Source organism: Rhinolophus ferrumequinum, chromosome 2 (genome assembly GCF_004115265.2).
Source record: "Rhinolophus ferrumequinum isolate MPI-CBG mRhiFer1 chromosome 2, mRhiFer1_v1.p, whole genome shotgun sequence".
Lineage (NCBI taxonomy): Eukaryota > Metazoa > Chordata > Mammalia > Chiroptera > Rhinolophidae > Rhinolophus > Rhinolophus ferrumequinum.
In genome coordinates this window covers 54363112-54390657 of record NC_046285.1, presented here as the reverse complement: position 1 = coordinate 54390657, position 27546 = coordinate 54363112, and the positions used below count along the sequence as shown (strand labels likewise).

At 35.7% G+C, this 27546-nt stretch overlaps 1 protein-coding gene across 2 annotated transcripts in view; it reads right to left on the bottom strand.

Moving 5' to 3' along the window:
- FGF12 (fibroblast growth factor 12) overlaps positions 1–27546 on the bottom strand; it is a 537500-nt gene that overhangs the window by 132039 nt on the left and 377915 nt on the right. The gene's annotated exons all lie outside the window — the stretch shown is intronic.

Below are 27546 nucleotides of genomic sequence, written 5' to 3'. Positions count from 1 at the left end.
CCTGTAAAAGAGGTTTCATTTTCAACTTTTTATTTGTTGCATGGAGTGATGAGGCCTCAGGATTTGGCGGGGTGTTTTCTACAGTTTCTCACATCACCACAAACTGGATGACTTAAACAAGAGAACTTTATTCTCTCACAGTTCTGGAAGCTAGAAGTTGGAAATCAATACATCAGATGGGCCATGCTCCTTCTGAATGCTCTAAGGAAGAATTTTTTTCTTTCCTTTTCCTAATTTGGGGGGATTCCCAGCATCCTTGTTTTGTTTGGCTCCTAGATGCACACTCCAACCTCTGCTGCTGTCTCCTTGTGGCCTAATTACCTGTGTGTCTCTGCATCCTGTCTTTTCTTATCCGGATACCAGTCACTGGATTTAGGGATAACCCTCTATCAAGTAAGAAAGCATCTTGAGATTCTCAACTAATTAGCTTTGCAAAGCGCCTAACATCACATTTTGAGGTTCCCAGTGGACAAGAATTTGGGGGGGATAGTAGTCAACCCACTACAGGTGGTGTGAAGGTATTGTGACATGGCAACAAATTGTCATTTCGTAACCCCCCTGAGATTCCCTCAATCAAACAGGGCATTCGTGTAATAACTTCACAGAGGTCCCCATGTCTGCTAATGGCAACAGTGTGACCGCAGTGTGGGTAATTAGCAACATCCAGAGAAAACAGGTTTCAGAGATCTCACAAGGCTGGAGTGGAGGGATTAGGGGTAGTCCCTCTGGGTGAAATACACCTAGGGCTCACCTAAAACAACAAATATGTGGCTTCAGCCCTTCCAAATCTGTTCCTATGGTCCTTACGCAGTCCTGGGGTGGAAAGGCTTCAATGTTTCCAGCCTTCATACTTTCTGTAATGGCCTCCTGGCTACATCGCAGATGTTGATATGAAAATGGCTGTCTACTTGGAGATTTATACAGAGTTGTTTTCATCAATTTCCAATAATAGTATACATTAGAAACGAGAATAAACCTAAACTCATTTGAATGACATGACAAAGCAAAATTCTACTTATTCACTTGCTGTAAGTCTCTTTCTTCTTAATTCACTTTAAGAAGATTCATATGTATACATAGTGCTTTCAATAAAAGATAAATGGATAAAATGTGTATTTTAAATTATTATGGAGTTATATTTTTAACACCTATTCTCAAACCTATCACTGCTAAATATTTCTGAACAGTTCTCCAATTAATTCTTTAGAGTGTAAGCTCCATTTGTTGTCAGAGTTCTCCCTAATTTCTAGATAAATATCTGGGACATAGTAGGTGATCAACACATATTTTTGAATAAATGAATGAATGAACTGAATCTAGAAGAAAAAGAGAAAAGTACAAAATTACTAGACTCAAATATAAAACATGACCTGACTCATGGTTATAGTCAAAACTAATTTATGCTAATAGAGTTATCTTTGTGTTGTGAATGATTTTCCGTTGTGTGTCATCCTTCAAAACTCCCCCTATGAGATATTGTTTGAAAATTTTATTTAAGGAGTAGCTACATTTGCTATGTCCCAAAATTAAATAAGAACTATGTAAACGACCATATCTCTATTTTTACTGTAACTTCCAAATAGCTCTGGGTCAATCTGTTGTGTCAGATATAGAAGCTCCATTGGCCTTTATGGCTATGGTTCTGCATAGCTGATTGCTTTTCGGATATATGTATTAACCTCGTATTTTAATCTTTTTTTTTTTTACAGTTTTATTTTTTCGTTCATGATTGACATGCTACTTTTGTATTGTGGACTTCCATGAGTCATCTCAACTCTATTGTGGACTAAGGCAAACCATTTTTTAAAAGAACACATTCATATAACTCTTCCCAATATGACCTCAAATTAACTTTTCACTTTTATATTCCACACTAAGCAGTTCACTTCACTCTTTAAAAAAGTTTCAGGTTTATAGAAAAATTTTGCAAAAACTACTGAGAGGTCTCATACACCTACAAACCCCCACACAGTATCTCTTATTATTAATATCTTGCATTAATGTGGTATATTCGTTACAATTGATGAACTGATAATGATACATTGTGATTGAATAAAGCCCACCATTTACAATAGGGTTTACTCTTTGTATTGTATAGTTCTATAGGTTTTGAAAATGTATGATGTCATATGTCCACCATTGCAGTTCCCTATATAAATTCCACCATCCTAAAAATCCTCTATACACGAACTTTTCGATTTTCTCTTCCTCCTTCCCCTTGAAACCCTGGAAATCAACAATCTTTTCAATGCTTCTATATGTTTGCCTTTTCTAGAAGCTCATATAGTTGAAATCATACAGTACAATGTATACAGTCTTTTCAGACTGGTTTCTTTCAGTCAGCAATCGGATGTACCACAGTTTGTTTATCCATGCACAGAAAAATATATTTGTAGCTTCCAAGTTTTGGCAAGTATGAATAAAGCTGCTATAAACATTGATATACAGATTTTTGTGTGGACATAAGTTTTTAACTTATTTGAGTAAATACCTATAAAAACAATTACTAGGTTATATGTTAAGCCTATGAGAATGTTTAACCTTGTAATAAACTGTATTCCAAAATGGTTATACCATTTTGCATTCTTACAATGAAATAGAGCTCCTACTGTTCCATATTCTTGTCAGGATTTGATGTCAGTGTTTTAGAATTTAACCATTCTAATAGGTGTGTACTAGTTTCTCATTGTTTTAATTTTCAATTCCCTAATGTCACATGAGGTTGAATATCTTTGCATAAGCTATTTCCATGATGTTTCTTCTGTGGTGAAGTGTGTTTTCAGAACTTTTGCCCATTTTTCAAATTGAATTATTTGTTTTCTTATTGTTGAGTTTTAAAGGTTCTTTGTATATCTTGGATACAAATCCTTTATCAGATATGTGATTTGCAAATATTTTCTTTAAGTCGGTGGCTTGTTTTTTTCATTTTTTTTAATAGTGTCTTTCACAAAGCAGAAATTTTAATTTCAGTGAGGTCTAACATCAATTTTTTCCTTCATGTATCTAGCTTTTGGTGTTTTCTATCAAAAATCATTGCCAAACCCAAGGTTGCCTAGATCCTCTTAGAGTTTTATAGTTTTATGCTTTATATGTAGGTGTGTATCCATTTTGAGTTAATTGTTGTAAAAAGTGTAAGGTCTGTGTATTTATTTACTTATTAATTAATGGATGGATGTCCCGATGTTACAGCACCATTTGTTGAAAAGACTATCTTTGTTCCATTGAATTCTATTCGCTTCTTTGTCAAAGACCAGTTGATTGGTGTGGGTGTATTTCTGGGCTATATTCTATACTCTGTTCCATCGAACTACTTGTCCATTCTTTCAACAATATCACATTGTCTTGATTATTATAGCTTTACAATCATTTTTGAAGTTGGGTAGTATCAAACCTCTAATTTTGTTCTTCAATATTATGTTGGGTATTGGGTCTTGTGCTTTTCAGTTTAACAATATCCATAAAATAATTTGCTGTGGTTTTAAATGAGATTGCATTGAATCTGTAGATGTGTTGGGGAGAACTGACATTTTAACAATATTTAATCTTCTTATCCATAAACTTGTAATATTTTTTCCATTTATTTAGAATGTATTTGATTTCTTTCATCATAGTTTTGCAATGTGCATATTTTCTTTGATTTATATCTAAGTATTTCATTTTGTTTTGATGTTAATTTAAATGGTGCATTTTCAATTTCAACTTTCAGATATTCTTTCTGGTATAAAGGAAAGCAATTGACTTCTGTATATTAATCTCATATACTGCAACCTCTCTAAATTGCTTATTAGTTCTAGGTGTTTTTTTGTCGATTCTTTTATTAGATTTCCTGCAGGGATAATCATATCTTCTGCGAACAAAGACAGTTTTATTTCTTTTTTTCCAATCTATACATGTCTTATTTCTCATTTCTTGTCTTATTAATTAGCTAAGTCTTTAAGCATGGTGTTGAATAGGAATGGGGAAAGGGCACATCCTTTCTTTGGTCACGAACTTGGGAAGAAAACATCTATTCTTCCACCTCTAAGTATGATGTTAACAGATTTTTTTGTAGCTACTCTATCAAGTTGAGAAAGTTTCCTTCTATCTATGGATCAACAAGAATTCTTAACCATGAATTGGTTTTGGATTTTCTCAAATTCTTTTTATGTGTCTATTGATTAATCATATGATTTTTCTTCTTTTGGCTGTTGATATGATGAATTACATTAATTGATTTTCAAATGTTAAGCCAGTTTTGCATACCTGAATAAATCCTACTTGGTTATAGTGTATAATTCTGTCTACAAATTGTTGGATTCAAGTGACTAACATTTGGATGATATTTTTCATCCATATTCATGGGAGATATTGGTCTGTAATTTTCCTTTCTCGTAATATCGTTGTCTGCTCTTGGTATTAGGGTAATTCTAGCCTCACTAAATGAGTTAGAGTATTACTCTACTTCTATATTCTGGAAGAGACTGTAGAGATTTACTAAAATGTCTTCCTTAAATGTTTGGTAGAATGCACCAGTGAAATGACCAGGGCCTGATATTTTCTGTTTGGGAAAACTATTCATTTCATTTCTTTAATAAATACAGAACTATTCAAATTGACTCTTTTTCCTTATGTGAATTTAGTAGTTTGTGCTTTTAAGGATTTTGTTCATTTTATCCAAGTTATCAAATTTATGAGCATAGAATTATTTGTATTTCTTTCTTATACTTTTAATGTTCATTTAATCATACATGACTGCCCCTCTTTTATTTCTGATATTAGTAATATGTGTCTTTTCTCTTTTATACTTTGCCTGGATAGAGGTTTATCTATTTTAGTGATTTTTCTTTTTTTTCAAAGAGCCTGCTTTTGGGTTGTTGATTTTCTGTATTGATTCTGTTTTCAATTTCATTGACTTCTGGTCGAATTTTTATTATTTATTTTATTCTGCTTACTTTGGATTTAATTTGCTCTGATTTTTCTAGTTACCTAATGTAGAAGTTTAGAACGTTGATTTCAGATCTTTCTTCCTTTCTTCTATATGCATTCCATGCTATAAATTTCCCTCTAAGGACTGCTTTCACTGCATTCCATGATTTCTTTATATATTTTATATATATATTATAGTTGACATATATATATATCAATTATAGTTGACATACAATATTATATCAGTTTCAGGAGTATGTATCTCATGTTTCTTTCTCTTTTTTTTTTTTTGTAAGTTGCATTTTCATTTTCCTTTAGTTCATTTTTTTTTTTTAATTTCTCTGGAGACTTCTTTGACCAATGTGTTGATTAATCTCCAAGGATCTTGGGATTTTTCCAGCTATTTTCTTGTTGTTTAATTCTAATTTAATACCACTGTAGTCTGAGAGCATACTTTGCATGCTTTCTATTCTTTTAAATTTGTTAACGTGTGTGTTATGGTCCCAAATGTGGTCTATCTTGGTGATCATTTCATGTAAGTCTGAGAAGAATGTGCTCGCTGCTGTCGTTGGATAATGTATTCTATAAATGACAATTAGATCTAGTTGATTTATGATGCTGTTTAGTTCAAATGTATCCCTACTGATTTTCTGCCTGCTAAATCTGTCCATTACTGATAGAGGGGTACTGAAGTCTTCAACTGTAATTGTAAATTCATCTATTTCTACTTGCAGTTCTGCAAGTTTTTACCTCATCCATTTTGATGTTCTGTTTATTGTTTTACATACATACACATTGAGTATTGTTATGTCTTCAAGGAGAGTGTAATGCTGTTACACTCAGCATTATGTAATGCTGTTGTTTATCCCTGATAATTTTCCCTGCTCTGAAGCCTGCTTAGTTTGAAATAAAAATAGCTAGTCCAGCTTGTTTTTGATTAGTGTCAGTTTGATTATATCATTTTCTATCCCTTTACTTTTAATCTGTACATGTCTTACTATGTCAAATGTAGACAGCATATGGTTAGGTCTCATTTTTATTTTTAATCCACTGATAATTTCTGTCTTTTAATTACTATATCTAGACCATTCACATGTAAAGTGATTATTACCATAGTTGGATTAATATAAGCCATATATGTAACTGTTTTGTTTTGTTGTTTGGATTAATTAATTAATCTTTGTCTTTCACTCTTTTTCTGCCTCTTTGGTTTTAATTAATCATTTTATATGACTGAATTTCTCTCCTTTCTTAGCATATCAGTCATATTTAAAAAATTATGTATTGTCCTAGAGTTTGCAGTATACACTTAGAACTACCCAAGTCCACTTTCAAACAATACTGTACTGCTTCACAGATCGTACAATTACCTTTAACAGAATATTCCCAATTTCTCCCTTTCATCCTGTATAACATCACTGTCATTCATTTCACTTATCCATAACTATAATCACTAAATACATTGTTGCTCTGATTAATCTGGATAAACTTAGTTAAAAACAAAAAGAAATAAAAGAATTTATTTTACCTTCATTTGTTTCTTCTCTCACACTCTGCTTTTATTTACATACATCCAGCTTTCTAACCTATATCATTTTCCTTCTCTTAAAGAAATTATTTTACCATTTTTTGTAGGGTAGAGCTACTGGCGACAAATTTACCCAGTTTCTGTTTGAGAAAATCTTTATTTCTCCTTCAATTTTGAAAAATAATTGTGCTGGAGACAGAAATCCAGGTTGGTGTTTATTTTTTTTTCTTTAAACACTTTAAATATCTTACTCCATTTTCTTCTTGCTTTCTGAAGATAACTTTGATAAGATTCTTTGCTTGTTCTTCTGTAGAATGTCACTTGTCCCCGCCAGATTCTTTCAAGATATTCTTTTTATTTGATTTTTCTGAAGTTTGTATATGATATGGCTAGGTATAGATTTTTTTTTTTTTTTTTTTTTTTTGGCATTTTCCTGCGTGGTGTTCTCTGAGCTTCTGGGTCGGTGGTTTGGTGTCTGTCATTAATTTGGGGTAATTCTCAGACATTTTGACTTCAAATATTTCTTCTGTTCCTTTCTTTCTACCTTCCCCTTCTGGTATTCCCATTATACATATATTACATTCTTGGTTATTCTATTCTGGTTTTTTTCCTTCTCTTTTCTCTTTATTTTTTCAGTTTAAGTTTATCTTGACATATATTCAAGCTTCTTCATTCTTTCCTTGTCCCTGTCCAATGTGCTAATGAGCTCATGAAAGACATTCTTTATTTCTGAAAGTATTTTTTATTGCTATCATTGCCTCTTGATTTTTTTTTAGTTTCCATTCCTCTGCTTACATCACCCATCTGTTCTTGCATGCTGTCCACTTTTCTTACATTAGAGTCTTTATCATATTAATCATATTTCTGTTAAGTTCCTGGTCTGATAATTCCAAAATCTCTGTCACATCTGAGTCTGTTTCTCATGCTTGATTTGTCTCTACTAATTGTGTTTTTGCCTTTTAGCATAGTTTGTAATTTTTGTCTGAAATCAGCCATGATGTGCTGGGCAAAATAAGCTGAGGTAAAAAGTGTAAGGTTGTATATTTATGTGGCTAGGAGTTAGGCTATGCTTACTGTTTGCTATAGCTGTAGATGTCAAAGACTAAATTGCCTCTAGTGTCCTTGTTTTTATCTCCCCTGTTGTCTTTGGGTTTTCTAGAGGCTTCTTAGAGTGTGAGCTTTGTGGTTTTTTACAACTATAATCCCTTGTTATTACAGGAGCCCTGTAGGTGTGGTAAAGTGGATGTGTGGGGGGGAGACCTATGATTCCTCCTGTGGGGAGAACCTATGACTGAGACCTAGGTTAGGTCTCAGTGTTTTAGAAGGCCTGTGCCCCTGGGCTGTGACGCCCACAAGTGCTTCTCAGCTTCTCCCTCTACACTCTTATGCGAGACAGGAAGGCTAGAGATGGGATGGAGTGTGGCATTTCCCTTCTCCGTCTTGATTAGGCTCTGGTAAAACCTAAGCTAATTAGGTTCTGGTGAAGCCCATGTTTTGTTCTGGCAAAATAGTTCCCATTGAGGGCAGGCCTTTGTTAATGAGAACAAATGCTCTCAGTATATTCCAAAATGGTTACTTTCCCCTCACCCGCTGCCACATGGGCGAGGACTTTTTCTCTATCCTGAGAATTTCTGTATCCTGAGAATTCGGTGGGGCTCCTGAAGCTAAAATTATGCCCATGAAGGCTGGGTCCCCAGGAGATTTTATTTCTCAAGCTAGTCCATGCTCAGTTTTCAGGAACTGGCCAATGACCCTTTAAGTGTCCCAACCAGGACCAAGCTCAGCTTCTGCTCCCAGTAAGCTCTGAATCTGTATTTTCCCGTCTCCTCAGTTTTCAGCTGTCAGTTTGCCCTGTGACCTCAATTATCTGATGCTTCTAAGAAGAGTTTTTGATTTTCAGTCTATTCAACCTTTTTTCTTGTTGTAAGGATGGGCATGATGACTTCTCAGCTCTCTACATGTATGGTAGGAAACCAGATGTCAGCAGTTAATTTTTCATTGACCAATACCACTTTTGTATTTTTTCCCCTTTGTATGTGTTATTCCTTCTGACTGAAATACCCTTTCTCCTTTTCACAGAAGAGCCTCAACATTTATCATTGCCCAGTACATGTATTACTTCCACTAAAGTCTTTACTAAGATTTATTCACTCCTAACTATGTGTTCTCATACCATGAAGTACATGAGATGATTAGATCACTTATTACATTATATTATGATTATATTATGTTATTTACAACATGATTATAACATTATGTATATTATAGTTACATATGATGGGCAGTGACTATAAGTTACTGTATACTTAGAATTAAACATGAATTAATAATTTGCTTCTTTATTGATTCTAGGTTTGTTCTTACAGGTCTGGCTTTGATTCACCTGACACTTCCTTTCAGCATGAGGTAGATCAGATATTTTTTGAGCTTACAATGGAACCCTGTGGTTCATTCTTATTTCTTATGTAAAGGCCACAGAAAGTTATTAAGATATTTCCAGAGACTAATGCAAGTTAATAACATATTCATGTGATTCTAAAGAATTTTGATTACTGCTACCCTTGTTCATTGAATTTCCTGGTAGGGTTAAAAGGGTTTGCAGATAAGCCCAAACTCTGCTGCCATATTAATGTAGGCTAACATCATTCATCTTGCAATTTTCAGTGGTTCCTTCCTTACAAGGTTGGAATCATTTTATATTTTAGCAAATGAATAAGAAACCAGGTTGAGAGCTCTGAACCAAAGCTTGCCTACTATGGACATGAAGCAGAGGCCCCCTATCTGGGGACAGGCTTCCTTGCTGGTGGTGACAGGAAGATACTTGCCCCTACAGTGGCCAAAGTGGGTCACTATACTGTTAATATCTTGGAAAAGCACAATGGTTCCCATTTGGTAATCATAACTTCTAGTCCTTAACTGCCACAACCGTTATATATCATAATCATATTCTGAGATGCTAAACATAGAAGGATCCTGAGAGATTTTCAGATCCAATCTTTTCATTTATCAAGTGGGGAGTTTGTTATTCATAGGGATATATATATACACCATAGCTCAAAAAGGGAAACTAGAATTTATGCCCATAAAAGCAAACACATTTGTACATTTTGTTCACTATATCTCCAGAGTCTAAGACAGTGACTAATATACAACGAGCATTCCATAAGTATTAGATGAATAAGAATGAAAGAAGCCCCCCAAAGTTCCATTATGAATTAGAAGCCAAGCAGAAATAGAGCAAGGTTCTTGATTCCCAAGTAACTGAACTTTTCATCACATGATGTGTTTTCTCAGAAAATTCTATCTCTTTATAATTATGCTAAATATCTTGAAAGATGGAGATACTAGAAAACAAAACTGACAAAGTAGGAAACTAATGCTTCTCAATTTAGGATTAGGCCACATAGAAAAGTCTATTTATCAAGAATAGTATGATATCCAGTACAGAAGGTCTAAAATGTTAAATTTTGTCAGAAATGTTGTTTTGCTGTGTGTGCATGAGAATGAAATCTATTTACTTTTCATATAATTAAGTGAGTTATATGAATTAATGTCATTTAAACAAATAAAAATCCAAATTGTAAGGATCCTCCTCATTTCCAACACACAGAAGGTATTAACCAAAAGTTAATGATTATTGGATGACGTCATAGGAATGGCGGCAGTGGGGCGCACTTTCTGAGTTCTCCTCCGGATCTTATTACAAACGGGACCTATAACCCATCAGAGAACTCTTTGTTCATCACACAGAACAGCTAAGAGACTCGTGGAAGGATTACTTGAAGGTGTGCTAATTGGACGAGCAGGGGAAGGAAGGAATGGAGCGGAGTGAAAACGTGCGGGCCCGCGGAGGGGTCTCGCCAGCAGCGGCGGCGGTGGCAGCGGTGGTGAAAACCACGGTGGCACCCGCAGTTCTGGGCACGCACGGGATCCCAGGGCGGAACGGAGAGCACAGAGACCAGGAGGTGGGCTCTTTCCCTGCGTCCCACGGCTGATTTCTCTTGCCGGGAGGGCGGCTAGTGGGCCCTAGGGCGGACAAAGAACACAGACTCCATACCTGTCCCCCCCCCCCGCCCCGCTTCCAATCCTACCCCCGCCCTTCCAGAGACTTAAACTGGCCCCTGAACTGAGGAGTAGTGTCAGATTACAGAGGAGCTTTAGTGCTCAGGCTCTGGGAAGCCTGACAGGCAGCCCTGACCCAGGGAAGAGGCCCGAAAGAGTGTGATTTTGGCTGGGCTGGGAGAGAAGAGACTCCTCCACCCCCCAGCCACCACCTTTTCTTGCCTGCGGGAAGAGGGTGATTTTGGCTGGGCTGGGAGAGAGAAGACCCCTCCATCACCAGCCCCCACCCTTTCTGGCCTGTCTAGGGCAGGGCAAGTGCTACTGCCGAGACACTCCCAGGGATCAACAGTAAGGCAGACGCAGCTCTGGGCTTTCAGCAGCTCAGAAATCTCCCGCCCGCACCCCCCCATACACACACACACTGAAGAAGTGCCCTAAGACTCAGGAGTACTGGACACAGGGCTGGTGGTGCTACTCTCAGTGTGCATATGTGCAGGCAAGGGCAGAAACTGCACTGACTTTGTAAAAACTATCATCCAGACCCCTCAGGCCCACACATTTAAATCTATAGTCCCAATGTCACTCTGGGCACCAGGTGACCGGCTCTGCCTGCGCAATAAGCAGGGGGCTGTTTGGTACAGCAGAGGACAACCTGGACATTACTTGGTGGGCTTAAGCCAAGACTGGCGCTACTTTTTGTTTTGCTTTGTTTTGTTTTGTTTTGCTTTATCTTTATATCTTTGATATCTTTGCCTGTGTCAAGTGGGGGTTATCGGGAGTTTTTCATGTGAATGTATTTGATTTTTTTCTTTGTTGTTGTTGTTGTGCTTGGTGATTTGCTTTGTTCTGAAACTGCCCTACCAGGGCCCAGCTTAAGAGGCACAAGATTCAACAGATCCAGAGGCCAACTCCAGACCAAACCAGAGTACTACTGGGTTTGACCTACAAGTCACACAGCCAGAGGGAATTCTCTGCAGGCACTAGAGCCCATAGAGGCCAAACCACATTTAAGTGGTCAACCCTCACGCAGCAGAACGCCCTGCGGTGGGCAGAGCCAAGTCTCACAACGAGTCAGCCTAGGAGTTAACCCCACCTACTCACAAGCAAAAAGCAATTAAAGATCTTCTTGAACAGGACAATATACACAACACAAGAGTCACCTTTGGAGCACACGCAGAGGAGAAGAAGGAAGTAGTGCAAGTTAAATATAAAGGACACATACAACATAAGATAACCTAGCAAGAACTAAGAATTCTAGGGGATCTACCTAATACATCAAAGCAAACACAGAGAGTCAGCCAGAATGGGGAAACAAAGATACACGTCCCAAATAAAAGAACAGAAGAAACCTCCACAACTGGAACCAAATGAAGCAGAGGTAACCAACCTTTCAGAGACAGAGTTCAGAACACTGGTGATAAGAATGTTTAAGGAGCTTAGAGAAGACATAAAGAAGGATGTAGAAATCATAACGAACAACCAGTTAGAACTAAAGAACACAATTACCGAAATTAAGAACTCACTTGAAGGAATTGCCAGCAGGTTAGATGAAGCAGAGGATCGAATCAGCGACTTAGAAGACAAGGTAGTAGAGATCACCCAAGCGGAACAACAGAAAGAAAACAGAATAAAAAACAATGAGGATGGCTTAAGAGACCTCTGGGATAACATCAAGCGCAACAACATGTGCATCATAGGAATACCAGAAGGTGAAGAGAGGAAGCAAGGGATTGAGAACATATTTGAAGTAATAATGTCCGAAAACTTCCCCAACCTGATGAAGGAAACCAACATACAAGCCCAGGAAGTGCAGAGAGTTCCAACCAGGATAAACCCAAACAGGTCCATACCAAGACACATTATAGTTAAAATGGCAAAGCTGAAAGACAAAGAGAGAATCCTAAAAGCAGCAAGAGAAAGACAGAGGGTTACATACAAGGGAACTCCCATAAGACTATCAAATGACTTTTCTACAGAAACATTGAAGGCCAGGAGGGAGTGGCAGGAGATACTCAAAGTGATGGAAAACAAAGGCCTACAACCTAGATTGCTTTATCCAGCAAGGCTATTATTTAAAGTTGATGGAGAGATAAAGAGCTTTCCAGAAAAAAATAAGCTAAAGGAATTTATTACCACCAAGCCAGCATTGCAAGAAATACTAAAAGGACTTCTGTAAATAGAAGAAAGATCAAAACAACCTAACTACAAATTTAAAAATGGCAATAACTATGTACCTATCAATAATCACTTTAAATGTAAATGGATTAAATGCTCCAATCAAGAGACATAGGGTGGCTGACTGCATAAGAAAGCAGGATCCTTTTATATGCTGTATACAAGAGACTCACCTCAGAATAAAAGACACACACAGGCTGAAAGTGAAGGGTGGAAGTAAGATATTTCATGCAAATGGAAACGAGAAAAAAGCTGGAGTTGCAATACTTATATCTGACAAAATAGACTTTAAAATGAAGAACATATTAAAAGATAAAGATGGGCACTATATAATAATAAAGGGATCGATCCGACAAGAGGACATAACCCTAGTCAACATCTATGCACCCAACATAGGAGCACCTAAATATATAAAACAGGTACTGACTGACATAAAGACAGAGATCAACAGTAACACTATCATAGTAGGGGACTTCAACACACCTCTGACAACAAAGGACAGGTCTTCCAGACAGAAAATCAATATGGAAACAACAGCCTTAAATGATACATTGGACCACTTGGATTTAATCGATATTTTCAGAACATTTCACCCCAATGCTGCAAAATACACCTTTTTCTCAAGCGCACATGGAACATTTTCCAAGATAGACCATATGTTAGGGCCACAAAACAAATCTTGATAAATTTAAGAAAATTGAAATCATACCGATTGTCTTCTCTGATCACAATGCTATGAAATTAGAAATGAACTACAGGAAAAAAACTGGAAGACACACCAATTCATGGAGGCTGAATAACTTATTACTAAATAATGAATGGGTCAAGCAGGAGATCAAGGAAGAAATCAAAAGATATCTCGAGACAAACGAAAATGAAAACACGATGACCCAAAATCTATGGGATGCCGCGAAAGCAGTCCTAAGAGAGAAATTCATAGCTTTGCAGGCCTACCTAAAGAAACAAGAAACATCACTAATCAACAGTTTATCTTCACACTTAAGGGATCTGGAAAAAGAACAGCAAAATAAGCCCAAAGGGAGCACAAGGAAGGAGAGAATAAAGATCAGAGCAGAAATAAATGAAATAGAAACCAGAAAAACAATACAAAAGATCAATGAATCCAGGAGTTGGTTCTTAGAGAAGATAAACAAAATTGACAAACCTTTAGCCAGACTCATTAAAAAAGAGAGAGAGAGGACCCAAATTAATAAAATCAGAAATGAAAGAGGAGAAGTGACAACGGACACCGCAGAAATACAAAAAGTTTTAAAAAATTACTATGAGCAACTATATGCCAACAAATTTGACAATCTGGAAGAAATGGACAATTTTCTAGAGGCGTACAACCTTCCAAGGCTAACTCAAGAAGAAACAGAAAACCTGAATAGTCTGATTACCACCACGGAAATTGAATCAGTAATCAGCAATCTCCCAACAAACAAAAGCCCTGGACCAGATGGCTTTACAGGTGAATTTTACAAAACGTTCAAAAAAGAATTATCACCGATTCTCCTCAAGCTCTTCCAAAAAATCCAGAAGGAGGGAAGGGTCCCAAACACTTTTTATGAGGCCACTATCACCCTGATCCCAAAATCAGACAAAGACACCACAAAAAAAGAAAACTACAGGCCGATATCTCTAATGAACATAGATGCAAAAATCCTCAACAAAATATTAGCGAACAGAATTCAGCAATACATTAAAAAGATCATACACCATGATCAAGTGGGATTCATCCCTGGTATGCAAGGGTGGTTCAAAATCCGCAAATCAATTAATGTGATACACCACATTAACAAAATGAAAAATAAAAATCACATGATCATATCAATAGAAGCAGAAAAAGCATTTGATAAAATCCAACAGCCATTTATGATAGAAACCCTTAAGAAAGTGGGAATAGAGGGATCATATCACAACATAATAAAGGCCATATATGACAAACCCACAGCTAACATCATACTCAATGGGGAAAAGCTAAAACCATTCCCCCTAAGATCAGGAGGAACAAGGCAAGGTTGCCCACTATCTCCGCTTCTATTCAACATAGTGCTGGAAGTTCTAGCCACAGCAATCAGAAAAGAAAAAGAAATAAAAGGCATCCAAATTGGTAAGGACGAAGTAAAATTATCCTTATATGCAGATGATATGATACTATATAGAGAGAACCCTAAAGACTCCACCAAGAAGCTATTAGAGTTGATAGATGAATTTAGTAAAGTAGCAGGATACAAAATTAATATTCAGAAATCAGTTGCATTTGTATATACCAATAATAAAACATCAGAAGGAGAAATTTAAAAAACAATCCCATTTACAATTGCTCCAAAGACTATAAAATACCTGGCAATAAGTTTAACCAAAGAAGTAAAAGATCTGTACTCAGAAAATTATAAGACACTGAAGAAAGGAATGAAAGAAGATATAAATAGATGGAAACACATATCATGTTCATGGATAGGAAGAATTAATATAGTTAAAATGTCCATACTGCCTAAGGCAATATATAGATTCAACGCAATTCCTATCAAACTACCAACGGCGTTTTTCACAGAAATAGAACATATAATCCTAAACTTTATGTGGGACCATAAAAGACCCCGTATAGCCTCAGCAATCTTGAGAAATAAGAACAAAGTGGGAGGTATAACAATACCTGACTTCAAATTATACTACAAGTCTACAGTAATTAAAACAGCATGGTACTGGCATAAAAACAGACACATAGATCAATGGAACAGAATAGAGAGTCCAGAAATAAATCCATGCCTATATGGCCATTTAATCTACGACAATGGAAGCAAGAATTTACAGTGGGGTAAAGACAGTCTATTCAATAAATGGTGCTGGGAAACCTGGACAGACACATGCAAAAAAATGAAGCTGGACCACCTCCTTACACCATATACAAAAATAAATTCAAAATGGCTTAAAGACTTAAATGTAAGATCTGAAACCATAAAATACCTAGAAGAAAATACAGGAAGAAACTTCACAGACATTACCCGGAGTAAGATTTTTTACTGATATATCCCCTCGCGCGAGGGAAGTAAGAGAAAAAATAAACATGTGGGATTACATCAAACTAAAAAGTTTTTTCACAGCAAAGGAAACCATCAATAAAACAAAAAGGGATCCTGCTGAATGGGAAAAGATATTTGCTAATGATATATCTGATAAGGGATTAATATCACAAATCTATAAAAAACTCACTCAACTCAACTCCAAAAAAACAAACGACCCAATTAAAAAATGGGCAGAGGACTTGAAGAGACATTTTTCTAAAAAGGACATACAGATGGCAAACAGACATATGAAGAAATGCTCAACCTCACTAACCATCAGAGAAATGCAAATAAAAACCACAATGAGATACCACCTCACCCCAGTCAAAATGGCTATCATCAATAAATCAACAAACAACAAGTGCTGGCGCGGATGTGGAGAAAAGGGAACACTTGTGCACTGTTGGTGGGATTGCAGATTGGTGCAGCCACTATGGAAAACAGTATGGAGGTATCTCAAAAATCTGAAAATGGAACTACCCTATGATCCAGTAATTCCACTCCTAGGTATCTATCCGGAGAAATCCAAAACTCCAATTCAAAAATCTTTATGCACTCCTATGTTTATTGCAGCACTATACACAATAGCTAAGACATGGAAACAACTGAAATGCCCATCGGTAGATGACTGGATTAAGAAACTGTGGTACATTTATACAATGGAGTATTATGCAGCCATAAAGAAGAAAGAAATCTTACCATTTGCAACAACATGGATGGACCTAGAGAACATTATGTTGAGTGAAATAAGTCAGACAGAGAAAGATAAGTACCATATGATCTCACTTATATATGGAATCTAAAGAAAAGAATAAGTGAATGAACTAATCAGAAACAGTTTTGGAGACAAAGAGGAAAAACTGAGGGTTGCTAGATGGGCGGGGGGGTGGGGGTAAGGGAGAAGGTGAGGGGATTAGAAAACAATCAGTAACCACAAGGTGGCCACAGGGTTTTGAAAATTAATCTGGGGAATGTAATTTAGTGGTTACCAGAGGGTAAGGGGGGTAGGGGGTGGGAGATGAGGGTAAGGGGGATCAAATATATGGTGATGGAAGGAGAACTGACTCTGGGTGGTGAACACACAATGTAATTTATAGATGATGTGATACAGAATTGTACACCTGAAATCTATGTAATTTTACTAACAATTGTCACCCCAATAAATTAAAAAATAAATAAATAAAAAAATGTAATTACTGAATAAAAGACTGGGAATAGAAAAAAAAAGTTAATGATTATTGAGGATTTATTATATGTAACACATTAAGTGAGATGGGATTGTGAGAGGGGAGTACAGAGACATATAGAATTTGATTTCTGCCCATGAGGTAAGTGGAGCGTAAGACATACATACATAATCAGATAAAACAAATGCCTGTACTACTGGATAAGTACTGACTATGTTTTGCAGGCAGTACTACAGGGTTTTTGACAACTAAGAAATAATGTAGGTGAGGCAAAACTGGGGAAGACAGAAGAGATGATTCTCGAACCGGACTTTCAAAAATAATTTAAAGCTACAACATAGGTATGAAAGAATTTTTCCTAAGGAGATTGACATAAAGCATATCTTTGAATGTTATCTAAAATATTTGGATAAATGTAACCACCATGAAACATCCAGTACAGACCTGGCGCATACGAGGAGGCCTCAGTACATAACAACTATTACCATTATTTGTAATATTAATAAACGTATGGAATATTCTCTTTCAGTTGTGATTCTCTCTGAATATAACCTCATGATTCAATTTATTTTTTTACACAAACAAAATATTATCATTTTGTATTTTTTTGACAGAAAGGCAAATGAATTCTTCATTAAAAGCACAAGTATTTATTTGATTATTTATATTCAGCTTCATTCTAAAAAGATGTAACATAACTTCCATGAACACATATAATTAAAAAGCTATAGTATTTAAAATTATAGGGTATTTTAATTATAGCAGTTTTTTGTATACACATTTCATCACTCCTTGTTAGGAGAGAATCCCATTTTCTGAAGCTAATAAATTACCACTACCGCCCTCCTTTACCACAACAGACAAATGGACTTCCTATTACTATGGCTACCTCTTTATTTGGTATCAAGAGTAGATAATCTTATTTGCTTATTGGTCAAAATTTCATGTTCATTGGGCCATATGAAAAATCAATAGGGCTACTTAAGTTCAAATGCAGGGGAAAAAAACAAAACATTCTGTCTATTGCACTGCTTGTCACAGAGACTGAGGTTCCTCCTTCTCTTCCTACCCCTGTGTAATCAGCATTTCTTAGAGTGAGTCCAGGTTCTCTCACTCTTAGAGTGAGTGAGGCACAAGTAGAGGACTGCCATTCTTTCCTTCATTCCTGCCATGCCAGAGAACCTCTGTGTAGCTGAATGGGTAGAAGCACATGAGACGTTTTACGGGCACAGCTCTCCTCAAGGTTGCCTCTAGCTCTAAAGTCTACACTTAAGAGGCTCAAAAGCAACCTCACACGTTTGTCTCAGGTCAACACTGAATTCTATACTGCAGCTTTTCCAACTACTAGGTACCTGCCACTAATAAGAAAACTGAATTTGGTCCCAATTTGCACTTTGTCCCTATGTTCTACAGGATTGAACCCAAAAAAGAGGCATCTGTAATCAATACCCCAAACTTCAACATCGTTTCTAAACTGGAAAGTTTCTGATGGCTTTTTACCTTTGATGATATCTTGATGGTCACGTGGCACCCTGCCCATCATGAATAATCCATTAATATTCTTAAACGGTCATACGGTTATTCAAACACTTTGAGATCTTTGCTGAAATATGCTCCAACTGCAGTTGCCCCCTCTTGAAGTTGCCCTTCAAATAATCTTTACACCAGAATATTCCAACATAATTAAAAACAAAAACAAAAAAACTAGTAGCTTTGTAATTTGGCCTTCCAATGATATGAGTTTCTAGCTAGCTGCAGTGGATGGGAACCAAAAGGGGAGGGAGGTAAAAAGAGTAAGAACAAAAAGTATTAATTTATTTGGATTTTTGAGACAGAGGTCACACTGTAGAAGTGTCTTTTTACCTACCATTCTACAGGGAAAGAGTAATGTTGTCATGACTCTCATGGCAGATCAATTCAGTTAGGGAATAAAAAGAACAAAACACCAAACCTAAAGTTCTGATAACTCAGAAAACACTGAATTGTGGATAGACTCTATTGCAATATGCTGACTTTCCCAGAGTCAGAGAATCATTGGGTTACAAGTCTTAAAATGAATTATTGAAGCCACTTAGAAAACCACTGGGAAAGCTGGACCTTTGACTCCCTAGCCCTGGTGTTATACTGAGAGCTCTGAGCTCCTACCAGAGTGTTGGTGACACTGAAGTTATATATATTACTGGGGTTCACATTCAATAAGTTGAATGGATTGCCTGGGAACTATCCCAGGTAGGCACCACAGATGACTGAGTGGGGAAAGTAGCCTATATTCAAAGACATATTACAGTCTAGATGTATAACAACCTATACGGTATAATACTTACTACGTGGACTTTAACCTCACCTGGCAAATGAAAGAGCTGTTCAAGTCTGGAATTGTATATTAGTCCTCTGTGACATGAAGTATAATCTGTCACCCCATTTAATCCCTATAGCTCTTAGTGGTAGGTAAGCTATGAATTCTTATGAGAGTTGAGATTATGATCTCAATTTTACAGATGAAGTATCTAAGCCTCAGAGAAATAGAGGGACTTGGTCATAACCACATAATTCTTAACGGGTCAAGCTAGTTCTAAAATTCAAGCTTCCTGACTCCAAATCTAGTGCTCTTTTCACTTTAATCCCAAAGGATTTATTTTCTAGATTGATGAGTTATGAAGAATATCAATTTATTATAGGGAATAAGTGAAATGAGTAAATGAAATATTGTTAGATATAATTCATTCCTGTTTTTTAAAGTGACCTACATATATAAATAAGCATTTCTCTAATAATTCATCATGTAAGTATATTTTCCTTACTGTTGTTTTCTCACTATAAACTGAAATTGTTTTAATTCTGAAGCTCTTGTTTCATTTCCTACCCCTCTCTAATAAAACTAAACTGTACTAGAACCTAATTGTACTTTTACTTTTGGTTTTCATGCTGTGAATCACCTTTTGGGTCAGACCAACATAATTATTTTTATGGATGCCCTTACTAATCAAAACTTCTTGCATGAGGTAAATGAAATACTAGCACTCTGAAAATACATCCTGTTGTAAAAATATTGAATAAGAGTCTATACTATGTCAAAGTTATTTTGTTTTAGTGGAAATAACCAGAGACAATCAAGGCAACTAAAAATGACTCATTTTAGTGCTCATTTACTATGACAACAAATGTCTGAGCACCTACTATGTGTTGGACTTTAAAAAAAAAAAGAGCACAACCTGGTGTCTGTCCCTGAGTAGATAACAGCTTAGTAGAGATGGATATGTATTCAATTAAATAAAAATGTATCTTATTTACTGACATAAGCACAGAATGGTTGATTTAGAGAGGGGAAACCATTAATTCTTCTAATGCGAGTGAAGCTTTCAAAAAGGATTTGATAATTTAACCACATCTTCAAGTAAGAAATGCTTTTATTACAATATGAACTTGACGCTGATGAGAAGGATTAATCCCAGTGCTCCAAGGAGTATACAATCAGATTATCTGACTGGATTTTCCATACATGTGGTGCTGGCACCATCAGAAAACTTTCCAGTTTAACAAGGATGTTGAAGTTTGGAGTATTGATGATGGATTATTAGAATTCCCTTTTTTTCTCTCCAGTAGGTTAGCCTTTCTACAGTTCTTGCCAAATCATGAATCTCTTCAAGTCAAATAAGCATCAATAGTAGACTCTGGTTGAAACACTTCCCTTTCAGTTACTAGTGGTGAGCACTGTGATGTTACTGAGTTATGGAGAATTTAAAGCACCCAGGAGTCTGTTCTTTTTTCATTTACTCAGAGCAATCTACATTCTGGTTAAATTGACTGATTTCTGGAATCATGACCAGAATTTTGGTTGTTTTAGGTATGTATACCAATGAAGGATACAGAGGTTTCCATAAAGGAATTTTTAAAGTTTTCAAAAAGGCACATATGAGAAGATGGGATGGACATATTCAGAAAGCCAATAAAGAAAAAAATACCTTTTATTAATTGGAATAATTTCTATTTTAAAAATAGGATAATTGTTGTTCTGAGTATGCTACTGACATTGAAATTTTTGTTGAACTATCTTCATTTTATCAGCAAATAAATAATACAATTGTTCCACGAGAGCAGAGTAGGGTTTTGACTACTTATGGGGAACTTTAAGGCTTTATCCATCCGCTGCTGAGCCATGATACAAACAACTGTAATGTACAGAAGGTCACTGCTTCTTGCAGAGATTTAATCCTTATGACCTGTTAGTCAATCCTCTTGCATAAAACAATGCCATCCATTCTATACTTGCAAAATATTTTCTTTAGAGTTTACAGTCTGTCCAATTTTAAATGATGTAATTTACATATAAAAATAACACTAAATAGAAAATTAATGGTCAAACATAAATGGATTTCCTGAGTGACCCAAAATAAATTAGAGACTCTTAGGTTTAAACTTAAAAAAAAAAAAATCTAGTATTTGCTATATTAGACATTTTCCTCCAAATAACTTCAATACTGTCAATCACACAATCTATTTCTCTTTGCTTAACTTTCAAGGTTTAGAGTGAATCATAGAGCCTACCATGATAATTTAAACCTTCTTTGATTTCCTATTTCCATTAGCCTTACTTCCTTTACCCTCATCTGCACTGCACAATTCAGTACTGAATATATATATATATATATATATATATATATATATATATATATATTCCCTCATTCTCCAGTTGTGTTCTCTTTATAAATATTGTCTTTCCAAATAAATCGGGAAGGAACCATGTCTTATGTTTTCTTTGTCTCACTGTGAGGCTTAACCCAATGCTAAGCATATAGCTTTGTTCTGAAGTTGTTCAGAAGTTAACAGTCCATAAAATTTAGCTTATTGTTTTAATGTGTTTAGTTAACTGATCTGTTACATCAAAGAAGATTAGAAGCAGCAAACACACACACACACACACACACACACACACACACACACACACACACACACGGCTCTGAAAGCTAACAGAAGTGAGAATAGATTACATGGGAAAAACCTAGCCAAAGCCATAAAACCACTAACCCCAGAATACAATGGGGTCATTGAGTGGAGGAGCAAATAAATACAAAACCTTAAATGCCTCTGAAAATGTAACTGAAAAGAGCAAAGCATTCATCTAGATTTCAAGAACAACTATTTATTTAATACTATGTGCCAAGAACTATTCTAGAACCTGATTTACAAAGGTTGACATGGGAGCTGAATCGCCTGCTTTTGAGAAACTCACTGTTAGTGGTAGGAGACACATTATAATGTTTCCAAAACAAAGTGGCAAATGCTATAAATAGATATAAATACCCTGTAGAAGCACAAATAAAAGATACTTCCTTAACTCGGCATGAGCCAAACAGACTTTCCTGGAGGAGTTGCTTTCCTTGATGACTCCACTTATTAAGAAAAAGTAAAGATGTCTGTCACTGTTTAATAAGACTTTAGCATCTAGAATGAAAATTTTAGAATGAAAATTTTGCCAAAGCTCATTTAGTAGTATGAATAACTTTAGGCAGAAATGGCAAGTTTTCAAGGAAAATGTGGGTACTGAAAAATGAGTCTGTGCGTTGCAATACTACTCTGTGGGACAATGATCCATCATTCATAAAATAGGTTGACAGAAGAAAACTATTTCACAGCAAGAAACCAGAGGAATTTATAGCAATTAATGCAGATTGCACCTAGTTATCAAGAAATATTTTCAAAGCCGCAGCACAATTACATAAACCATCTGGGTGTCATTTAAGAGAAACACAAAACAGAGAACTTTTCTCCCAAGGGATTCATGAATCTTCCATTAAAAATTGGATTTATGCCTATGACTAATTATTTAAAAAATCTTCACTAAATGATATGATCTTTTGTTATAGATGAAATCCAGATTAAATTTATGATCAAAATCCAAATGATATTTACCTTAATTGATGATTCTGCATTTTTAACTAAAAGCCTGAAAGTCCATCCATGGCCATCTTATGTCTTGAATCATCAAATATAAAGTTTTCATAATTAGGATTCTGGCTATGATAGAGGCGCTCAAACAAGCAGAGCTCAAATCAACCCTTTCAGTAATAAGTTTTCAATAACAGTAGTCAAAAGTCTTTAGTTAGTGAGTCTATCCTAAACTAGCTTGTGTTTATTATCCAGGCACACAGAACATTTTTATAAATTCATTTTTCTATTTGGAAATGCACTTTAAAGATTGGCTGCGAGATATGTGCTCAAAATATAGGCACTTTCTTAGCATTTTAAGTGTCTTCAAAACTTCCTCATGAGTTTTCTGTGCACCACGTCTTGTGAGCTTTGCTTTATTTATATCATGTTTAAAAACCACTGCTCTGTTAGAGTGCCCTTGTTGTTACATCACAAATTCAAATTCTTCACCAATAATCAAGCCTATTAGCACCACCAAATCTTTGTGAGAAGTTAGGTAACATTTGGGGAAAACTGATAATCATTCAGGAAATGAAAGTTACATTTGTAATGGTTTCATCAGCCTCAGTTTACATAGAAAATAGATTTTAAGAGACATCTGAACATCATTCATTCATTCCACAATCCTTGATTGTACACCTATTGTACCAAGCCTACTCTAAATGCTGGGATGCAGGAGCAAACAAGACAGACACGGCTCCTGGTCTCATGGAGTTTATATTCTACTAGAGGAGTCAACCAATACCTAAATAAACATATAAATGATTCTGGACAATGACAAGTGCTATAAAAAAAAAAAAAAGAGGCGACGTGACTGGTGATTAGGAGAGAGGCGAGACCAGATAGGACCTCTTAGCTTTTGTGCTATAAGAAAGGTAAGAAGAATAACAAGAAGGAACAGCCATTGGAACATATGGGGAAAAACAACCTAGGGAGAGAATTCAAACAAGCAAATACAAAGACCACTCAAAGTTGACCCGTGTGAGGAACAGACTAGGATCTTGCTGGCTACTGCAGAGACCTGATTCCAGCTTACAAAAGAAAAAAGCAGTCTAAAGTGTGACTGTTGACTCCATCTCTTATTGTTTATATTATGTGGGAGAGTTGACCACTTTGCTTACTCATTACAAAATTGGAGTAATAAAATCTAATTTCTATATTTCCAATTAACATTAATTAGTGTAAATAATGTACTGTGCACATATTAGATGTTCAATGGATATCACTTCACTCTTCACTGGGGGAAGAAGCAGAATTTAGCCGGTAGGAATTAAAAGAGACATTAGGTACAATTATAATTATACAACAATATTATATTTACATAATTATACAACAAGATTTATTACTTGTAGTATAATAATTATACAACAATAATTATAACTTATTTTATAACACAGCTGACAGCGCCTCATTCAACCTTCCAGTAACTCTGCAGAAAAGGTTTTATCATCTTCGCACTACAGATGAGAAAACTGAAGCTCAAAGAGATCAACTGATATTTGCAAGATGACTCTGTATATGAAAGCTTGGACTTGGACTCAGTCTTCTAATGTTTCATTCCAAGACCTTTGGCTACACTACACTGCCTATCAATCATATCTCTATGTTCCATTAACACATCAGTATGAACTTAGACAAAGGGGTAACAGCTTTCCATAAAATAGTGAATGAAAGAAAAGTTGTGGTAGTTACATATATTCATAGAGGACAACTTTGAGGTTCCTTGTGATTAAAGGAAGTTTTTTAAAGCCAGAGAAGCTCAACTCTATGGTCTACTAGCCATGCAACCCTAGATAGATTTCTTTATTCTTCCGAAATGTAGCTTCTCGTCTATGAATACTCATTTGTATTTGAATACTCAAAATGTGCTGCTGATACATAAGATAATGCATGTAAAAACACCTAACACACTACATAGCATCTAATCAAGTGTTCAATAATTGGTTATTAGCTATAGTTATTAGAGTGCCACTCCTCATTTGTTAAAAGATTTCACCAATTTGTAACTGGTCATTTAAAAAACAATGTCTTTTCAGAATATCGTGAGTTCTCATTTTTTGCACAGTAATACTACCCTCATGAAGGAAGCAGATACATATTCAAAGCAAACTAATGTGCCCTGCTAGTTTTAAAATAGCATTAAGATGTCTAGTCTACATGACACATAGAAGGGGTCAAAGGCCATACAGGCTTGAAGATGATAGCTTGAACACAGGGCAGAAACCCATGACTTCCTATATAGATGACTGACCTATAAAACTTATCACTGCATCTGCTGACGATGTCCAGTGTCCGGGATCCAGGTCAATGTGATGCAGTGCGGTCTCTACTGCCCTAACCATGGGGTCCCTTACGAGAGTTAACAATCTTATAACAGAGTATAATGTGCAAGACTTGGGCAGCACAGGCATTTTGTGGCTGACAGTTTTGACCTCAGTACTGAGTAGCCAGCAAACATTACAAGGACCCTTCAATTTTTAACACATACAATAACTTATTGAGCACCAGAGCATTCAGTTACAATCTCATCATTTACCTACGGGTAGCATTTTAGGGCTTCCAAGGTCCTTTCACAGTCATTACTCCATTTGATCCTTAAAACAATCCAGTGAGATAGCACAGCAGATTCAAATACCTCTTTTATAGAATAGGAGAGAGACTTACAGAGGAAAATCGATCACCCAATTGCACTGCTAGTAAGCAGCAGGGTCAGGACTTGACCTTTCCAGTCTTCACCACATCATGGCATCATGATACTTATTTCTTTATACGATAAGCTAGAAAAAATCCACTTGCTACACAGTTCTTACGCTATATTTTATTCAAGTGACATTTTGTTAAAAAATAAAAATTTTCTCGGCCAGTTATGTATAGATCACGTCCTTGCTAATAATTTGAGGGACTTAGAATCAGTTCTGGTCTAATAAAGCTATAAAGTTATTTACTTCAATATATATATATGTTTATATATATATAAACATATTTTTATATGTGCACAGATACATATACACAAATACACACACATCTACACGTGTATTTATATTTGTGTGTATCTATCTGCCTATCTACATATACAATCATTAGCCCTTGCTCATTACATAGCATTGAATTATGTAATGTAGAGTACAATTCATGTACTCTACATTATTTGTATATGAATAAATGGCTTTTTCTATGGTCATCTGGTGATTTAATACCCTTGACCAGAAGAGCTTTTGAATATTAAAAATATCTGAATATATGAAACACTTTTAATTATAAATTATTCTATGGACATTAGAGTTTAGGAATTTTGTGTGTTCCTAATATCTTACTATTATTTTTCTTTCTTTCTTTTTTTTTAATTAGCACTATAGCCAGAGGAGTGTTCCAGGGTATTTCCCCACAAATATGACTTTTTCTTCAAATAAATACTCTGGGAAGTATTGGCTTATTAATACAGATCAAAAGGTATATCTTCATAGGTATAAATGTGAGAAACCTATGGAAATAACTAAGAGAAAAAAAATAGAGAGAGAAAAAAATTAGCCATAGAAATATATTCTGTCCAAGTTTTAAGAGAAAATATTAAAATCATGTGACCCTTGACAATAAACTCCTGAAGGAACAGACTATGAATCTTAAAAGGAAGAAAGAATTTCTTAAAGTCCTCATCAAAGCAAAGTGTGCTATGGTTGACAATATGTGTATCAAATTACCATGGGAACCATGTGTCTAACCCAATTCAAAATACCATTTAAGTGGAAATAGGAAGGCAATGGATACCAATTTCACAGTGAAAGCTCAAAATATGTGCCGTGACATCCCACCAAAATATGAAAATGGCTAAAATTCACAACAAATTTTAGTTATACCCACACTAAGTTTAAAACCACTCCCTATCACTGCTCAGAACAAGTTTGTTCAGCATAATAGTGACGTTCTAAGAGCTTACCTTGTTCACATATTGACCCAATTAGCTACTGCCAGTCCGTAGGTTTTTTTTTTTTCAAATGTGTAGTAGCTTTGTGTTGAGCACAGTTATCAAGAATACCAACCAATATTGTTTTTCCGGTGTTCACAAACTCATCTGGCAACGTACAGTAGCATACATAAAACAATATGTTCCACCGAATTGACATCTTTCTTTTCCAATTTTTGTAAAGGAAATTAATAACGTGAATATTAAAGGAAAAAAAGCATTTTTTCATTTAGTCAAATATTTATACAATTGAATTAACGTCTAAGTGAGGTAAATATGGGGGTATATTTTAAAAATGTGTACAATTTTCTGTTTTGTAATGTCAATGTCTCTCTCTCTCTCTTGCCCTCTCGCCCTCTCTTCTTTTCTCTTCCCTCCCTCTGACTGACTGACTCTCCTCAGCTATGTGAAATCATATATGTATATGTGTGTACATACACAAACACACAGACACACAGACACACACACACACACACACACACACACACACTGAATAACTGACTTCTTAAGAGGTGATTTTGATCAACTTTCTTTCAGAATTTCATTTAGATTTCTTCCATAGACAGCTGAGGAGAAATAAAAGTGGGGGGGAGAGATTTCATTTAAGTCAATCAAAGTTTTTTCTGGTTAATCTAACTCTTTTCTAAAGGAAAAATAAAGGCAGGTTATGGAAGAGGAAAAACACCTTCTCGTGGGGAAAAAAAGAAAATTAAATGAAAAATTACTTGCTAC